Raw genomic sequence first — 19,680 nt, 5'->3', positions numbered from 1 at the left:
CCAGAGTAAAACAGAAAGAAAAGATAGCCAGGTTTGGGGTTTTAGTGCACTTTGTCTATAGTTTTGTTTTACTCAGCGTTAGTCTCAAAATGCTAATACTGCATCGGTTAAGTGTAGCATAACTTGAAAAACATAACATAGGTACAGAAGTATCCAGAATTTCACTTCCAGGCTCTTCATGGGCTAACCAGAAATATTTTCAAAACAATTCAGATTAGCAAAACGCATACCAAAAATCATAGCTTTTGTGTGGACATTTTATGAATAATAAAAAAATAAATTAACAGGATGAACTTCTACTGTGAACTTCTTGCCTGCTTCTAGCTGCCAACTAGCAGATGTTCACATCTATTCCCACTGTTTTTCACATATCGCCCTTATCCAATGAGCTAATAATACAAATGGACAGCCACAATGCAGTAACCTATAGCTGAAATATTAGTTAATTAGCAGCTACCCCAAACATTATGTGGCACTAAGCATAGCCAGAGAGGTAAAATAACCTTGGAAATCCAAACGGGTATGCCTTATTTTGTGCAAAAGGGAAAACAAATACTCAGTAATTAAAATTTTAAATACAATAATTTGTGCTGTTGATTTTGATAATACAAAAAATGGGAGGTAATATTCCTTATCAATCCACATCATATGTCTATTATTTTAGGCAGTCTGTTCTCATATAGAGCCTCAAAATCACGGCTCAGCCCATTTTTGGTGGCTGGATGCTCCAGCTGCAGGAGAGCAGGATTACACAAAAGACATCCTTTATTTTTGAAAATAAACCTCATTTTGAATGCTGAAGAAAGGAAAGGCAGTAATTGAACGTCTATTTGCAAATGCTCTCTGAGAAAACACGGAGATACGCTGGTGGCACGCAATATTGACGCACGGATATAAATGCCGGTCTGTAGATACAAAGCAGATCCTCTCTGACACCGCCAAGCAGCCGCAGTGAGGTGAGGTGTCTGCATTGAGATGTGAGCGCCAGGCAGGTGCGATGACGGGCACTGGCAGAGGAAGGACACACATTTCAGATGCTGGCTCTGACCTGCTGGTTTGTGGCTGCGAGCCCTTACTGGGAAAGGTCCAAGAGGCAGCTGCCATAGTTACAGCTCATCCTCTCCCCTCGAGATGGCTTTTCTTTTCTGTGTGGGGTATGGCTATGGGTAAACGCACAGACAGGGTACAAACCGAGTCTTTTCTTCCCTAAATCCATGTGCTTGAGTACAAAGTAAAACAAGTATGTGCAGCCCTTCGTGGCCTTCCATCCCTGGCCATCAGCAGTGCTGGCTCAGGGCACAGCAGGGCTCCCTGGCAGCCCCACGTACTACGGTGATGGGGCGGTCAGCTCCACGAGCCATGGTGATGGAGCAGCTCCTGTCCACAGGGCTGCCTCCTGGCCAGGACCGAGTAAAGCTCGTTTCAGCATTAAAACATCTCCACTCAAAGGATCGAGCCATAAAAAGAAATTGGTCATACCTGTAGTACTTAAATAACTTGCGTCCCCTCCAGAAATAGTATGGCTTTTGTGGATGGTCACTTTGCACAGATTTCTCCAAGCATCTTTCGCAGCACCTAAGAAGGCTGCTCCCAACCTGAGGACTTGCCACGCTTGTTCTGTTCAACAGACTGAAAAAACCCACCCAGCGACAAATATGCACCTTCCAACACCAACCCTGATTTCTCACTGGACTAAATTTTCATATATCTTAACAGCAGTTTAGCAATATACACACAAATAAAGAGCTTTAATTAAAAGAAAGATACCATGAAGAATGTAACTCCTAATTACATTACTAAACCCATAAGAAAATAAAAAAAAGATGACGGTTTATGTACTCGGCTTAAAATCTGTCCTCAGTTAGACCTATAAGAATCACAGCTGCTGTAATGGTCCAGTGAGGGCAGCTTTTAGATCACATAAATTTAGATTTTTTCCTCTTAGCAACTTCATAATCATGAAGTTATATAACAAATCTGTAAACCAATTACCAAATGTCAGAAGGTGCCCTGATTAAAATACACATATCCCCTGGAACGTGCCATATTCACAAATTAGCCATGTGTTATTTATAGTTCCTCAAGGCACAATAACGAAGAAAGTGGTAATGAAATCTGAAAGCCTGAATATCTCCCTTATGTCTGAAAGCAAATCCCATGAGACCCATCTGTAGTCCAAGCTGGGGCGGGGGGTGGTGGGGTGGGGAATATTCCTTTCTAAAACAAACAAAAAACCTACAAACAACCTCTCCTGCCTTCATAGTTTCATATTTGGTGCTTCATTTTTAAACCTATTTAAGCTGCAAATTAAAATCCTACCATCCTCGTTGCTCCCACACGTTCATTTTATTGAAATGATTCTTCAAAATTCCTTCTTGTGTTCTGCAACACCACAACATGCAGCCCAAATGCTTAAAAAAAGACAGGTTCAGCTTTACGGGTGCAATTTGCACTTGCAAAACCCAAGTTACACAGTACGCCTCATCGTCTCGGTGTGTGGCTCAGTGTCCTTCCGTGCCCTGCCACTCCTGGCCCTTCACAGGATGACCAAGGATGCCTCTGTGCCTGTTCCTGCCCATGGAAGGCTGAACTTGTATGCATATCAATTCCTGCTGCAAGTTCCTGCAGCGAAGTTATTCAGCATTTTCATTCAAAACTCTGACTGCTGCAGCCACCCCCTGAGGCAGCACAATCCCACTGGCATGCTGCTCTGTTTCCATTGCCATAGGTGATGGCTGGTAGGGTCTTACTGACCCCAGTTCAGGTCCTTAATAAGGCATATTTACACCTACCCTGCAAGACACTTGCTTTCTTCTTCAGGGAGATATATCTGGTTCAACGTACCATTTTCAACATCCATATGTTAACATTTGGAAGGCCTTTGCTAGGTTATCTCTGCCTCTCTCACTTCCCACTCTCCCCAACACTGACTTTTGACTCTACATTATTGTCCCTTATTTTCTCTGTTCACTATTGATCAGAGCTGTTATTCTGCTTCTCACATAAGTTTTTCTTAAAAGCCATGCATTAATATTCTTTCTTCTTTATTTATGGTCATATATACATGTACTCCATCATATGCAGAAAAGCATTTTTGAAACATATGGTGATTACTGCATTGAAATATTTTACACTCATCCAATTTGATGCAGTCAACCTGTAGCATTGTAAGACACGAATAATTCATCATGTTGTAACATGAGTGCATAAGCACAAAACAAGGATAAATGAAGGAGACTGCCTCTTTTTTTGGCACATGAACCAATTCCCAGGAACGTGTGGTGGTTTCACCTTTTTTTGATGACGGATGCAAACGCTGCAGAACTGCCAAAAACATTTGAAGGTCCATCAGAATATTTAAATATGTCTGTAACACTTTATGGATAAAATAATTAGTATCACTGTCTTTCAACCCCCCAACTCAGTAACATCCTCCTCCTACCCCAAGTCTTTCCACAAAAGGCTCCCCTCATCCATTCCCCCATTTATTTCCAACAACAAACCGAACAGCAACAGAGCCTCTCCCTGCTCCAAACCTGGCGAGCATGCATTGCCTTCTGGTTTTCTTGCCTCTCTCTTGCTTCTTCCTTTGAATGGCTTTTCCCCTCTTTCTTTTAATCTGCCTCTCTCCCTCCTTACATTTGTTAGCTGTTTTCTTGTGTTGTTGGAGAACTGATTTCAGGCAGCTGAAAAGCTCTTGGAGGCACCTGAAGGGGTGAAAAATCGTACTAGAACCAAGAGTCGCATCTTTATATTACTTTTGCAGACCTGACTCCTAGCCAGAAGGTTAGCAGATGGACATACTTTGCCAGAACATGTTTTGAATTTAAACAAAATTACATTGGCTCTTGCTGGGCTGCTGCAGTAGCACAGTGACCTCAGGAGCCATTTCTACCTATGCACTGTGTTCAAAGGTGAACTGTGTTAAGGTTTAATTGACTTCATTTGAAACTTCTCTGTATGTAAGAGATGTGAATAATAGAAACAATTAAAAAAAAAAAATAGAATCCAAAACAAACCAGAAATAAAATAGTTCTCATCTTACCTAGCCTCCTTTTCTGCAATTCTTTTCACCTTTTCTTTATTACTCTGCCTTTTGAAGAGCTCCAAGATACACGTTTTTGAAGGATATCTAATTAATACAAGCCTCTGACCTTTACTTTTGAAGATAAATGTGTAGCTGGAAACAGCAAAATAACAAAAAGCCAGCCCCAAAATATCGCTGTGTCACTTGGCTTCAACCACAAATACAAAGCAGGAGATTTCCATGGGAGAATGTCTCCAGGATAGGGTTCCCACAGAGAAGTGGTAGCTGAGCACAAAACCCTCAGGTTTTGCATTTTAGAGATTTGGAACTATTTAAAACTAAAAGCACACTTAAGCCTTTCAGCCTGTGGCTACCATCCCTTACAGATGGATGGGGTCTTGGCAAAAGCCACCTCGTCCCTGCTAACTATGCAGCAAGTGCCTTGACAGACCTCTAGCCAACGGGAGGAGTATGCTTAGGTCAGTTACCAACTCGATACAAAGGGATTCCTGTCATGGGGGAGACCTTTTAGGGCTGTCCCTCCACCTGTTGCTAGTATTTTTCTTGCTGAGTTTCAGAACTGCTGGATGGGAGAGTCCCGGTTCTCCCTTTGGGAGCCCTACGTGCAAGGGAACAGGCTGCCCTGATGAAGAGCTGTATTTCACTGCCTGCACCCCTCGGGCCAACTCCTTTTTGTGACTTCAGACACCGCAATCTGCACATGTTTGTTTCCGTTGAATTTCCATGTTGAAACCCACGACCGGCTCTGTCGGCTTCTGCTCTCTGGAAGGAGCTCGCCATCAGCCGCACGTGCACTGTCCTACTGCAAAGCACTTTCAGACCACCCTGGGGTCTGAGAGGTGCTGTCCTGCCACAGTGCTTGTAGAAACCTTCCAAATTTAATTTTCAGCAAGGGATAGGAAAGTCTCTCCCAAAAGGATCGTGCTTTCCAGGAAATCCCTTCATGCCTTTTCTGGCCAGCGGTGCTGTCACACAGACATACCGTATCCTGGTGGCGCGTTCCATGCTCCATGCAGCCATGCCCCAAGGGGCTCTTCCTGCATCCAGGCAGCCTGCAGATGTCTCCCCCATGACTCTCACGTCGAGTCATCGAGTGAGGATGGCAATAAATCAAGAAAAGTGGTCAGGGACCTATTCTGGACTTCAGGCTGCCTTTGCCATTATTCAGCATTGTGGTGTCAGCGGAGACGGGAAGTCTCGCTTTTTATTGAGGGTCACAGTTCAAGTATCTTAACTTCAAATTTTAAATTATCATCGTAAACCCACACTTTAACTATTTTGTTCATTTCAGAATGTAATTACCTTTTCTTTCCAGGACTGAATGGATATGCTAGGTGGTAAAGATTGTCTTTTGTTAGCAGAAGCAGACTCTATAAGCTATTGTGTTGTTAATTTTGCAGTTATCTTGGCTTCCTTAATATCATTTAGCTATTTCTTTTCTTTATGGTTACCTTATTCTTCTTGATTCTGTTTCACTTTGAACCTCCATTGATGTTGAGGATGTAACGCATTTTTTATCATACTGAGCAAAATGCTGATGGAATCTTTGTGCAGACTCTCTGGCGACAGAAAAAACTTATTATTACTGTACCGTTTGTATTGTATCACCAGAAATCTATGCACATGCTTTGTAGCCACCCACTTTGCACAGGAGCGTGAAGAAATAATTTTGTTTTATTCACTACAAAAGCACTTTTCTTAAACATGTGTCTTTATAATTGTCTTTTTAAAAATTTGTGCGTGCATAATGCATTGCTTTTAAAAGAGACTTGAATGATTTGCTCCAGTTGTACATACCTTACCTCTTAGGCTGCTTCTTAGCTCAAAGGTGAAACCATCTAGGGTGAAATCAAAAAGTCTGTTAGATTTGAATGTAGAAGGAAAAGAATTTCATTCACTGAGGGCAGGGACAAAAGAGCCCCATCTGCAGTCTGTACCAGTCATCCAATTACTCCCTTTCTGGCATTTTCAAGGATCTCAAACCCACCCAGACTTTTCATGACCCCGAGCCACCCAACTCGCAATCCGTAAAGGCAGAGAAGAAAGAATAAGCTCCTTTTCCTCACCTCCAGACAGCTCCGTATTTCCATTAATTCCAACCACCTGCTACCTTGACTTCTCAACGATCCGTGGCAAGGATCAGCAGCTATCCAAATTCAATGGCAACTAACTAAAAGTATTCAGAAATATTTTTAGGTAAGCATCAGGCTCACTCAGCATAACCCAGCCAGCCATTCCCGACATCCATGTGAATAGCAGCTGGATATTATGACATAGTTGTGATAGCCATATATTGTCCATATGCTCACTTTGAGAAGCTGGAGAGACTTCTGTCTCTGAAACAGGGTTAAATGAAAATAATTTCATAAAAAAGCAGAAGACTAAAAATGCGGTCTAGTGAGTCTGTTTCCTTATTATGCTCTGTATTCCTACAAATTCATTTGGCAGTCAGGACACACGGGGTTTGAATAATTTCCTGCCGTTACATTTTCCCTGCTGCTAAAAGTAACATGGTGATGATTTTCAATAAACAAATCTGCTCTTTTCTCTCAAGGTTTGTGTACACTCCAAATGCATTTGTGACGTTAGATTTTCACCAGGGAAATCAAAAAAAGCCAACAACTCACACTGCTGAAAACCCAAGAAGCAAACCTGGCCATATTTTTGTAACATTTTATGAAAGCGTTTACTATTATTTAAGAAAATAATAAAAATCAGCATTGCCCTCTTAAGACACCCAGTACAAATTGGGACATGACTGAAAGAGGACTTTCATACTGAGGCTGCATCCAGTTGCCTTTCTTCTCAGCTCAGCTTTATCAGTTTTGAACTGAGCTCTTCCTCCTGAGGATGCTCTCAGGCCAAAATTCAGGTGACTCACAAGCACCAGAGGTCAATGTGAAGCAAAAGAACCATCAGAAAGAACCTATGGAAGATTTCTGTGAAATATAATGGAACTTTGGGCCACATCAGATTCTCTTTTTCTCTTTTTTTTTTTTCCTCTTTAATTGTCTTTTATTTAGACAATAATTTCTATTCCACCTTTTCTTTTGAATCCACGTGACAGGCAAACCATGTTTGGGTGTGGGTAGGCTGAGGAACGTAATTGCAGATCAGATCTGCTGAACCTGGGAGGCAGAACTGAACATTTCTAGTGAGGAAAACCCACACTTTTAGAACTTACACCCAAATAATACATTAAAAAACCTCATGCTTGAGGGAACAGATCACTCCTATCACCAGCCCTGCCCATTACTGTCTTAGGACTCTTTGGAAATAGTGCTCATAGTGGCCTGAAAGCAAAGCTGTGACACAAATTAAATTAAAAAAAAATAATTTAAAAAATTTAAACGGAGTTCCCATTTTTACATAAGGCCCCAATGACACAGTCAGAAATATTTGTCATATTCAGTATGAGCATTCCAAAACAACTCTTTCTTGAGCCTGTTTCCTTCACTCTTTCAGATGGTGTTAGATTAGGTGTTTGAAAAGAGCAATGCTTCCTTCCAGCTGCAGCCCAAAAGAACCACCAAACCTTTTCCGAAGAAAAAATCATACCCAGGCAGCCTCTTCACTGCCTTTTTATTCTGTGTATTCCTCCTTTCAGGCTGTGACGGCGCTTGTAAGTGAAGCAAGGAGAAATTACCTCTTCTGCAGTAAACCCCCACCTCATCCATCAAAGCCATATGGTCACTTGTTCATTTACTGTATACTGTTAGTTTAATAGTTAGGTAAATATTGCAGTGCCTGGATACTACAGAAAAGCGTATTTTTACACAATAATAAAAGACAGTAATAACACTAAGAAATGCTCTTATGGCAACTTGGGCCCTATAAAACTCTCCTGGCTTCAGGTGCTATTACTGCCTCAGCAGAAATCGGCTCTGACACCGGTGAAAAAGGACTTGGCATCCCAATTCTTTAAATAAGATCACTAAACAGGACTGACACTTTCATTTCAATTGGACTGTCTTGGGAGAAAATTCCATATAGGAGAATTTTCCTGGAAAAAGTCAACCAACAGTTTGTAGAATATCAGCTGTAACAGCTACCATTACTATTTCTAGTAAAAATTATCAGTCTTTCTATTAAAGATGAGCTGGAGACAAATCGGGATCTAATGTTTCATTGTATTTACACCTGCATGCCCAGATATGTAGGCAAAACTGCTCGCTCAATGGAAATCTTTCCTTAACTTCAGTGGAGCCAGGATTTCCCACTGATAGTTTTAATTTTCAGGATAACAACTGCAAGCACGTCACTAGCAATAACATTAATGATCTTCAGCGCAGTTTAAACATAATTAGAGGCAGACCAATTGTCCATGTTACATTCTCTTTCCAAGAAAAGACTGAGAAAAATCACGCAAAGCTGTATAACCTGAGGGGAGAAAAAGAAAACAAGCATAGAGGTGAGGTCTAAATCAAATATGAGGCAATCTATATTTTCCATTAAAGCCATTGTGAAATAGGCCATTTTGCAAAGGTCTTGATTGAAAACCATGTGAAAGTTAATGGTTTTGACTCAGATGATCCTCAGCACTCAAATAAGAAACAAGAGAAAGGAGACCCACAGAAACAGAACTTCAAAAAAATGCCAGCACAAAACCATACAACATAAAAGAAACAGTTTAAATAGCTCTAGCAAATAGTATAAATTTCCTTGCCCCCACAACTAGAGGAAGATTCAGCGATGCAGGTTCTCATTAAAATGTCTTTTTTCAATAAACAGCCATTCAGTAAGTTTTACCAATATTGTTTCTATATGCTGAAAGCTTTATCTATTCTTTGACATTTGGTACTTATCTAATCCTTTAGTTTTAATAAAAAGCTATTGACAAGTGTACTAAAGACTTCATTTTTTAATGTGGCTGATTTGAAGGCTAATTAGCACGTTCATATCTGTCAAAAAATCCAATGTCTTTTGTATACGTATTTCTGGGTTCTTTTGTGGTCATTTTAATTAAATTTGTTGATAAAATATTTGACAAATGAAGGAGGAGAGAAAAAGAAATATTTAGTAGCTCAGGTTAGGTTTTTCAAAGGCAATTCATAGTTAGTGCCCATTAAACTAAAGAAGGAATCGGCCGAATAATTTTCTAGGTTGTTTATTTTTTTTAATGTTATCCTTAAAATTTTAGCACCTCTTTTAAAAGAATAGTCAGGAGAGAACAAGGAGCAGTCATGATCCAAAACGGCTTCCTCTCTTCTTCTCTCCCAAAGGAAGAAGCAAAAGAAAATTACTGAGATGCTGAAAAACAGGACTTCACAGTTTAAAAGGCTGCTGACAACCTCTTATGGCCCTCTGCTTCAGAAGCTATGATTTCAAGAGCAAGCAAAGTGGGACATAAATGTTACCGATAACTGAAAATTAGGAGATGAAGAACACTTCAGAACGTTTAAGTGTGGTAGGTCTGATTACAGCAATCAAAACACTATCCCATTTTGCTGCAGTTTATCTTGAGCGGCAAGGTTAAAAAATAAAAATAAAAAGAAAAAACCCTATATGATCTTAAATTATACAGTATGCATAAATATTACAAAAGTCCTGACAGAATTCTACACAGGCAGTTGACCCAAAAGGTAACATGGTATTTATCTTGTTTTGTACTTCCAACCAAAAAGATTCCTGCTGCTTCTTCAGAGAAGTTTCACTCTTTCCTGGCAGTCTGAAATATTCCTTTTGTCGGTTTGGTGTTGCGGACTGACCTGTTTCTCCCAAAATACCTATTAAAAAAAAAAAAAAAGAGTTTTGTCCTTAATTATAACACCGGGGTGTTTGCAACGATGTTTGTATATGTGATTCTCTAGTCTGCAATGGCTTAATTATACATTATCCCAGAAGACCAGTAAAACAGCATAGCGACGTTTGTCAGAAGACGTAAATTTGGTCTCATGACCATAGGCATAGTCCCTGTTGCTCCAGAGAGTGAACATTACCCAGGCACTTACGTATACTATATAAGTTGTAGTTTCTCCTCTTCTGTCAAGTGATTTTTGACGACTTGGGATGTTTCCTCCTCTCCTCACATCAGCTTCCCAGGCGGATTTGAGCAGGTGTTTGTGCTGTTACTCCTCGTCGGGCAGCTGCTCCATAGTCTGGGGCCACAGCTCGTACCAAGGGCTCCAGGGTTAAGCTGGCAGTAAACACCATCACCTCTTCCCTCTCCTGTGAAAACCTTCTCCTTGCTAAAGATGCAAAATCTCCAAGGATCATTGCATAAACCTCACTAACTTCCCTACAAAGTGCAAAACAACTCCATAAATACACAGTGACACAAACATTAAAAACTCCAGTCGAGCCATCCACAGTGAGATTTCCTGTTTCAGCAGAGGACAAGAGAATAAACAACAGATGACAAATGTTAGGTTGTTCTCATCTTAAACCAATGTAACTCCATGCTGCTGCCAAACATGAATCCTCTCTTCCTTCTGTCAGGTGAATCAGCAAGTTCATCCCAATTCATCAGGGACCTGCACTACCGCTAATGGACAAAGGGGCTCAATAATATAGAAAGCATGATATATTAAAGGCACTAGAAAACAAACACTGTCCTCACCCACCCCCCAAAAAAAAAAACCCCAACCCCCCCAAAAAACCCCAAACCCCTAGTATTAACAATAGTACCCAATGCAGATTAAAAATGCAAATAAACAAAAAAACTTCATGTGGGTTTAACCCTAGTACTTAGGGATGACTTGAGCACAAATGGCCACATGCCGTGTTCACTATCCTGTACGCCGAAAGGATGCAGAACTGAAATAAAGTCTCACATCCAATAATTAAGACAAAAATAAGAGACCCAGAAGTTGTGATGAAAAAATACAAATTAAATGAAAAGCAGTCCCCTTTGGTTAGGAAGCAACTAAACGTCATTCCCAACTTCTTCCAGGAACTGAAAGTAAATCAGCACAGGCATGTGATGCTCTCAACTGAAGACCTGTACTGCAAGCACAGAAGTTAATTGGCAGCTAGCTTCTTTGCCATAGATTTAAAGATTTTAAGACCCAAAGGGATCAGTGTGATCGGCAGATTTGACCTTCCATATAAAAGAGGCCAGGAAATGTCATGCAGTAATTCTTACATCAAATCTAAAAACTTTTAGGCTAAAGTAGAATATATATTCGGCTAAGGTATCCAGATGGAGCTTTTAAGATTTAAAGAGATGGAGTGTTCATTGCCAGCCTTTTGAAAATTGATCTACCTGCCCTTGTTGTTAAGGAGGTTTGCCTAATACCCAGTTTCAATAGCTCTTTCTTCAACAGAGGTAGCCACTGCTATTCACCCCCAATTTCTTATTACACTCTTCATCTTCTTTAAGCAGTAAAATATAAAACGTATTTTCAAAAGTGAAATAAATAACGAGATTGAATTCAACTTCACCAAAAAAGAGGAACTGTGTGGCCCACGCAGTTTCAGGGTGCTGCTGATTGCTGCCATCTGGGAGAATCAATGGTAGATACTTGCATTAAAATATTCATTAAGCACCAAGTGACTTAGTAATTGCTTTAATCACCTTTCATACACGAACCCTCACTGCTATTCTTTGCATACTCCTCTGCCCAGTGAGTTTCAGGGCCATACTATTGTTTATTTATGCACAGCATCCACTGGAGTCAAAGGAAAAATGTACCGTAGGTAAGCCAGCAGCCCAGGGGACGGGCTTGCCAGACGTGTCACATCAATGCAGATTCCCTGCACTACCCACTTCAACCACCCACTGAAACTGTATTTAGAATTAAATTGCTTTCTATTAACTTTGCCCTTACAGAGGATCTACCAAGTTTCTAGCAGCTGCCCTGAAGTCACCCAGCTGTTTTTTAAAGTGTGCAGGGGACAGCAGCCCTGGGCTTGACAGCACACAAGTGATGCTGGAATGCTGGAAAACTTTTTCCCTTTTTTCCTTCCCCGCCCCCCCCCCCCCCCCTTTTTTTTTAATTGGCTTCCAAGGAAGTCCCTTGCTGAGCTGTCTTGTTCTCTGCCAGCCTGATGAACCCCTGCACCGAGTCCTCTCTTGCAATAATCTTGTAATGTTATCAACAGCAGAGAGAGAATGAAAATCATGCCCTCATGGTCATCAGAAACCAGGATTTACCGACATGAAATTTTAGCAGCTTACATTTTCAAAAGCTTGTGTGTAGGACTTATTCATAGGAGTAAGTACAAATGCAAAGCAAAACCAGCAGGGCTTCTTTAAAGTCCAAGCAAGTACTTCCACCCAGCAAACTACCTACCAAGCAAATAAAATAATTGCAGTGATTTCCACAATAACAATAATAATGTCTGCCACCTAAGTGGAAATCTGCTGATGGTAATGCTGTGAGCAAATATCAACCCAGCCCCCTACTCCCATCCCTTCCAAAGAATAAGAATAGTCATATATATGTGTGTGTATATATATATATATGATCATATTACAGACAGTTCTCTGCAGCCTTTTTATTGATTCAAATGCACCCAGCTGCTGGTATGTTTTGCAGACCAGAGACTAGATGCTTGCATCTACCACTGCTAAAGGGGATACTTCTCCATGCACAGCTCAGAAAGGCAGGCTTATTTTTTCCTTACTTGAAAGAAAAAAACATATTTTTTTTTAAATCATAATAGCAATATAACAAAGCCAAAATTCTGTACAAACTCTAAGGTATCCATTAGCAATACTATATAATGCTGGACTAGACTGTTGAAGGGGGAAGCTTATTTTTTAATTTGAAAGAAAACATACCTGTTAAAAGCACACCAGCTGCATGAATTCAAGTATATTTTTTAACATTTAACATCTGTTTCATTAAATAATCCATAGTGAAGAGGAATGACCAGTAAATTCAGGCTATTTATGTCAGTTCTCTGACATGAAAATACTTCTTGGTCCAGCATTCAGAGGCTGTACTTACCTTCACAGCACTATAAGGTAACTAGCAAAATACACAGCCTTAAGTTAATCGGGACAATCCTGATTCTTTTTCTCATCTGCTGGAACAAACTCAACATGCTAGTGACATACTAGAAGCAAAGAGGGTCTAAGTTAGAGGTAGAAGGAAAAAACCACTGTCTTTGGAAAAGCTCAGTCTGGCAAACCCTCTGCAGGGTAGTGCCAAAATGGGTGCCAGTTTGTTGCGTGCTGGATTTCCTTGGGAAAAAGACATACACATGCTTCCATACCACCATCCAGAAACTGTTGCTCACCTGGGAACGTAAACATTTCCTGCAGGTGCTGAAAGACTCCTGCCTGATGTGCTGTTTCAAATGGCAGCAGGTCTTGTATGTGTACGTTATTGCTGTGATACAGTCCTTCAAATCCATGGAATATGCTCGTGTTGAACTTCAAATCCTTTGAATGCATTTTATTAATAAATAGAAAGCCGTAACTCACAAAACTTTTATTCTGCTGTTCCACAGACAGCATTGATTGCAATAAGCAGCCTTTTTACTTAAACCATCAATGAACCTTGAGTCCTTAAAGCATGATAATTAAAATCACAAGAAGACAGCCATCTAGGACTAGAGGCTTATTGGAGGATTCATTTTAAGAAATCCATTTGTTGAGAATAGACTTTCTTTTCTGTTCAGATATAATTTATAACATTCTGATGTATTTTCTTCAGAAGTGGTCACAAAGTAATCTAGACTAACAATATAGGACTGGTAAAGTGCTTATTCTGACAACCCTCTATTATTTCTCGTGTTTCCAGAGTTTCCCCCTGATCTTCAGGGACATGTATTACTCCTACACTACTTTATACAATAGAGATAAAATACAGAAAGGTAACCGATATGCTTTAAGGTAGGCAGCCAGTGAATCCTACAGAAACTCAAGGAGCTACACCAATACCCGAAATTAAGTATGAACTGTTTTTTTTTCCTTGCTGAAAGCTGACGCGTTGTGAGCAGTGTTCCTCTCTGCTAGACGTGACTCTACTCCCCAGTTCAGAAGAAAAAAACCCACACATTTAAATGTAAATAGTTGCAAATGTTAAACAAATGAGTATTAATGACTATTTCTTGCTGCCTATATATTTGCACAAGTAAGAGCCCACCATAAATATTAGTGTACCCGGAAGCCTATAGGCTTAAAACGTTGCAGTAAAAAAACAGAAGTGCCAACGCTGTTGAATCAAACAGTTCTTAAAATAACCTCTTTCAAACGGAACTTGGAGACAACTCTGAAAGTTTTAAGCTTATTCTCTGCCAAAACTACTGAAAGCAGCAATTAAGCACACAAAGAGAAAAATAACTATTTCATCTTTGATTAAATCCAGTGCTATCTACAGAAGAAACTGAAGACCGTATGCAGGCATATGCACTTATGGCTTATATATGCACATATATTTGGCTTATATATGTGGCTGTCCAGAGACACCTTTATGACAATTATCAACAAACCCTCCTCCAAAAAAAACCCCCAATTTTGCCTCACCAAAATTACTCTGATTGCATGGCAGTTGTATTGGTCAGACAAGCTTAGTGACAGGTGTTATGGTAAATAAAGGACTTCTGTAACACAGAAAATTTATGTCCTCATCTGCTTTTGTCTGAAATGACCATTAAAGCCGGCTGAACTGCCTCTGTGTCCTGAAACACAACACCTGGGACTTTGCACCTATGGAGCTAGGAAGCCTTACACCTTACGCCAGCTGCAGTGCTGGGCTCCTGCCTGGACTCACCGCCTCGCAGGGAAATCACAGCTTTGGACTGTGCTGGCACATGCTGGACACTCAGCATCTCCATATTAGAAGATGTTTTTTGAAAAAAAAAAAAAAAATTAACTACTTGCATCTTAGTCGCTCATTTAAGAAAAAAACTAAGGAAATGAAAAGTAAGTGTATACGGTTCCTTCCCTTCCCTTCCCTGGATTCTTGTTTTCTCAAACTTCTTCAAGAATTTTGAGGTTAATATAAACAAAAAGTGTTACAGAGAAAACCAACTATATTCATACGAACTGAAACGCACCTTTTTGGCAATGTGGAAGTGCCCCCAAATGTTTGCACATTTCTTCAAGTGTCCTTCCAGTGCAGCCGCAGAACATGATTTCCCTGAAAAGGCTGGTAAGAAGCAGAGTGACGGCAGCGTATTAGGAAGATACAGATACCGGTATTGAGTGGAAGTAAAATACTTTCACAAAGAAGTTTTAACTTCTTTAACAAAGAAATAGAAATAACACTTGAAAAATTATATAATCTCCTCTGAAGATTTGAAGTTGAGAGACAACACATTTTCCTTTGAAAAAAAGGAAAGCAAACTGAAAACCTATTTATAGAAAATTCACGATCAACTCTAGTTAATAGAAGTATAAGGCTGGAGATGTTAAATCACTGCTGAGGTTGTTCCTGGAACCTTTCATTCAGACCTAACTACCCAAGTATCAGAGAATTTTCAGAAAAATTACACAGAACTCTCAGCACCTGCATCACGAAAACATATTTCAAGACTACTGAAAAATAATTAAATAAATGTAGCAACCTTTCGGGGGACCAGGAGCCCCTCCATGCAGACCACCAGCTGATACCATCACATCCCACCTCGTGGTCCTGTCCACAATGGTGCAGCACTGCACCAGCCCTAAGGCCCCTTTTCCTGCGCCCTCTGGAGCAAGCGTGTCCTGATGCTCATGTCCTGATCCTGCTGGAAGTGTCTCTCCTTTGTAGGGAGAACATGGAGATTGCATCTTCCGCCTGCCCCACCAACAGCCCCAGCCCTGTGGTTCACCATGTCTCCCACAGCTCTTCTCTTACTCCTTTCTCATTCTTTGACTTACTTGGGCACTGGTTTTTATAATAGACACTTTTATTGTATGATCAATATTATTTTTCCTCCTTCGTGTTCTCCCTTCGTCAGTGCTTTCCAGTACAGTTTTCTTAACTCATATATGTAACCACATTGCCGAATCTTTGTTTTCTTCTAATAAAGCAATCTTGTCATAATTCAGTTTGTTGAGCTGTCTGTCTAACTAGAGCTGTCTCTCTCAACCTGGCAAGTGTTCTATCTCTAGATGATTTTCTCAACACATATTGGAATTTTCAGAAAGCGGAGAAATGTAGTAATAGAAATCCCTGCTATGTTTCCTTTTCCCCAAAGCATTACATTTGGCCCTTTCAATATTTTCTTGGTCAATGAATCACCAATCATAAAACAATTCTAATTTCTCTTTTAACTTGCTCTTTCCCTCCTCCGCACGACAGCACGGAGTACACCGTATGCTTGCTAGTTTTCAGACTTTCTCTCTAAAGCCAAAAAAAGCCTTCAGGATCAGTGTAAATCTGGATCTAGCAAGAAAGTGAGGATGCAATTCTCCAAGACAGTTACCTGTGCTGCCACTCCTACTGCTGGGCTCAGATGAAGCCCCTTTCCCCTCCTGCTATTGCTTTTGAGGTCTCCCCTAGTTTCTTCTCCACAGGTTGACCTCACAGGATGCCAGCGCTTCTGCTCATGCCTCTGTTGCCCATTCAAAGAGAGGTTTCTGACCTTCTGTGCCAGGCAAAAAAAAATAAAAAAAAGTCAATATCTCAGCCATGATAAGGAGTAAAAAGTTTTGCAATGCAACTTTCTGGATAGACACCCCCAGATCTTCTCTCACTATACCCTTTACCATTTCTAGCAGTTTTCTGACCACCCTCTCCCCAGATCACCTGCGGGTGGGAAAGTCCGCTTTCCCAACCCATTTTAACTAAAAACATCACACAGAGAATAAAGAAGTGGTGGTGCGGCCTTTCCAAATCCTGCTTGCCTTCCTCTCCCCACGGGAACAGCGGAGCAGCATCGGTGTGCCTCCGCAAGGCAATCCACATGGCAGGAATTTCCCGTGTTTATCTTCTTCTGCAGGGGAGCAATAGCTTCTCGGGGAGCACCAACTCCTGTGCCAGCAGCATTTGCCGTGCAGCTCTCTGGCTTTTTTGAACTACAGTGTTTCAGGAGGAGCCCTGTTCAAAGCTAACTTCCCTCTATCACAAAGTTTCCCTTCGATGCAGACCAAGCACAGCAGGCGGTGATGTTTCTCATTTTATGCTTTCAGGAATTTCTACAGTTTTAGCATTTTTAAAACAGATGTTAAGCTGTTCTTTGTTGGTGGTTTTTGTTGTTTTTTTTAGCTGTGAAAATGTCTTTAAATCTCCTGAACATGCACCATTTGACCTCCTGAGCTCAATAATTTAATGGCATAAGCACTCAATTATGAAGTCAACAGACAGATGAAGTGTCAACGGGTTGCAGGCAACAAGCTGACATAAATTCTAAAAAATTTAGCTTTTTAAAAAACCTTAATTCCTTCTTTACTTCAATTTTCTTCCAGGGCGCTCTGAAAGATCTCTTTTGAACCTTTTCACTTGGCTCTTTTAAGCTATTTCAGCAGGATGAGCAGTAGCTTATAGGTATAGCAATGAAATACTGAGCAAACATATGTAAAAACATTGCAAAAGAATGTTTCCTAAAATGGACTTTTCAGAAAACCAATACCTTTTCACTATGGTAGATCACCCAGCAACATCAGTAAAAGAATTTTACTAAAACAGCTATAGCAAAAGAATAAAACCTAACCACCAACACTGAAAGTAATTATATTTATTACGAACCCATAGGACCTCTTCAAGTGACACAGCATTATCACAAGGCTATGCAACTCCGTGGAGCCCCATTCAGATCTCAGCTTTATCTTCATGCAGTTCCATCTTTGTATACTCAAAATACAGTAACAATAAAAAAGCAAACCAAAACCCTAATTCTCAGAAATTCAGCAATTTTTGTTTTACGCAGACTGTGAGCGTCATTGTGCGTGTTTGATTGCCCTAAAAACATCGTCAAAGCTGTGTAACCACTGGGAGCTGCTGCAGGTTCTCACAGCTCTAGATCCAGAGGACACTGTGGTTTGCAAATGCTCCTGTGCAGATAATTTCACAGTAAACATCCAACATTCCACATTATCTGAACTTGAAGTCGAAAAACTGATGAATCAACATGTTCTTCATTAATTTTATTTTAATCCTGGTATTACACTGATCCTTGGGGAAGGGAAATCTTTTTTCAGTGACTTCAGCAGCAGCAGTGGGGGAGCACCTGTTGGTGTTTTTATGAGAGATACTGCCTGCAACTTTTCAAGTAAAGAATTGAGGTCTCCCTTTAAAAACAAGTATTACAGATCAGCCTTCTTTCTTTCTGAGGCATAGAAGTTTTTTACAATGAAACTTAAGGCTCTAAGGCTCTTTCCTGTAATATATGTCAGTAAAAGAAAATATAAGCCAGTAAAGTTGCTCATGTAAGCATTCAGGATTTAAGGAATTACTTAAACAATCAGTGCACGGAATTATTAACCTTGGAGAATTAAAATGTGCCACTACGTGATGAATCACAAGCAGCAGTCATTTCAGATTTGAAGGAATGATTTTATACATACAACTGAAACATTATTAAAACAATAGGCAATTGTGTTGCATCTACAGAAAATTTGACCAGACTTTTAGACCTTTACAAAACCTTTGCAACAGCTTTTGTTTGGTACATTCATACACCAGTTACTTCTTGACAATGGCACAGACTTAGGAAGATTATACTCTAGTATTTATCTTCAAGTAAAGGAACAGCCTAGTAAAATTAGAAGTTTTTAGGTTTTATTTCTTTGCAATATTCTGCTGTACTGGGAGCATTAAGAGGATCAACATGAGTAAGTAAAATTTTGGTCATGCATGGCTTATTGCATGAAAGCAATAGTGACAAAACCAGCCCTGATACCAGACTAATCTGGGCACAGGTTATCTGTGTATGTCAGGTATTTAACAGTACATTTTATAATAGAAAAGGCTTAGGTATTTTTTAACATTTTCCCTCTGAGACAGGTCACAGGAATGTTCACTGTTTAAACCAGCTGGAACATTGATACCATGAGATTAAATAAAACATAGAAAGGATAAAAGATTACCATATATTAAAAACAAATCCCCAAACACAGCTCCCCAAAAACCCCAGAACTAAAAACCAAAGAGCAGAAATGAGAGCAATGAGAGGTATTTTGTCAACTCACTGAAGTGTTCTACCACTTCAGGTAGAACTACCACCCTCCTCGGTGCCCTTTTGTGTGTCACTGATACTGTGTGTCCTCATAAATTTATTTTCCATTGATATCCTGCTTAACTTATTAGTCCCAATCTGTCATTGTCCATTAGGAATTCAGGAGATCTTCAGGTTCTCTTAAAGTGGTCACTTGGCCATCAGATAATATCAAACCATCATTACCATATCATTTATCAGATATTTTTTTTTTTAGCTTTTCCTAAATTGTTCAGCTCCTGAGTCTTCTGGATGTTGATGAATATAAGATGTGCATTATATTGCTAATGTTAACACATGTTGTCTGTGTCCTACCTACACAATTAATTATAAACCCACACGCAGACACTGTTTTTGTTATCTGCGTGGAGCTGGCTAACAGCTCCTATACAAATGATTATTAAACAACACATTGAAAAAATATGTAATTTCTCACTGGCTGTATTCAAACAATAATCCATTTGCATATTCTTAGTAACTGAAACATAACAAGCCGACTTTGAAAATAAAGTTCAGATCTGTTTTGCCTTCTGATGAAAGATCTTTCTGAATGAGCAATTTAAATTTTTTTCAACCCATTCTATTGAACATAAGATAGA

General features: G+C 40.0%; 1 long non-coding RNA gene across 1 annotated transcript in view; it reads right to left on the bottom strand.

Annotated features, from left to right (window-relative positions):
• The window catches only part of LOC130142273 (uncharacterized), a 44,525-nt gene that overhangs the window by 5,325 nt on the left and 19,520 nt on the right, over positions 1-19,680 (bottom strand). Inside the window, exons 5-9 of the long non-coding RNA XR_008819343.1 lie at positions 16,352-16,513; positions 14,999-15,090; positions 12,168-12,278; positions 10,000-10,286; positions 1,480-9,774 (exon numbers count right to left, since the gene is read on the bottom strand). This is a non-coding gene — a long non-coding RNA (uncharacterized LOC130142273). The remainder of the gene's footprint in view (positions 1-1,479; positions 9,775-9,999; positions 10,287-12,167; positions 12,279-14,998; positions 15,091-16,351; positions 16,514-19,680) is intronic.

Source organism: Falco biarmicus, chromosome 1 (genome assembly GCF_023638135.1).
Source record: "Falco biarmicus isolate bFalBia1 chromosome 1, bFalBia1.pri, whole genome shotgun sequence".
NCBI classification, from domain to species: domain Eukaryota; kingdom Metazoa; phylum Chordata; class Aves; order Falconiformes; family Falconidae; genus Falco; species Falco biarmicus.
This window is presented reverse-complemented; position numbering and strand designations above follow the sequence as displayed.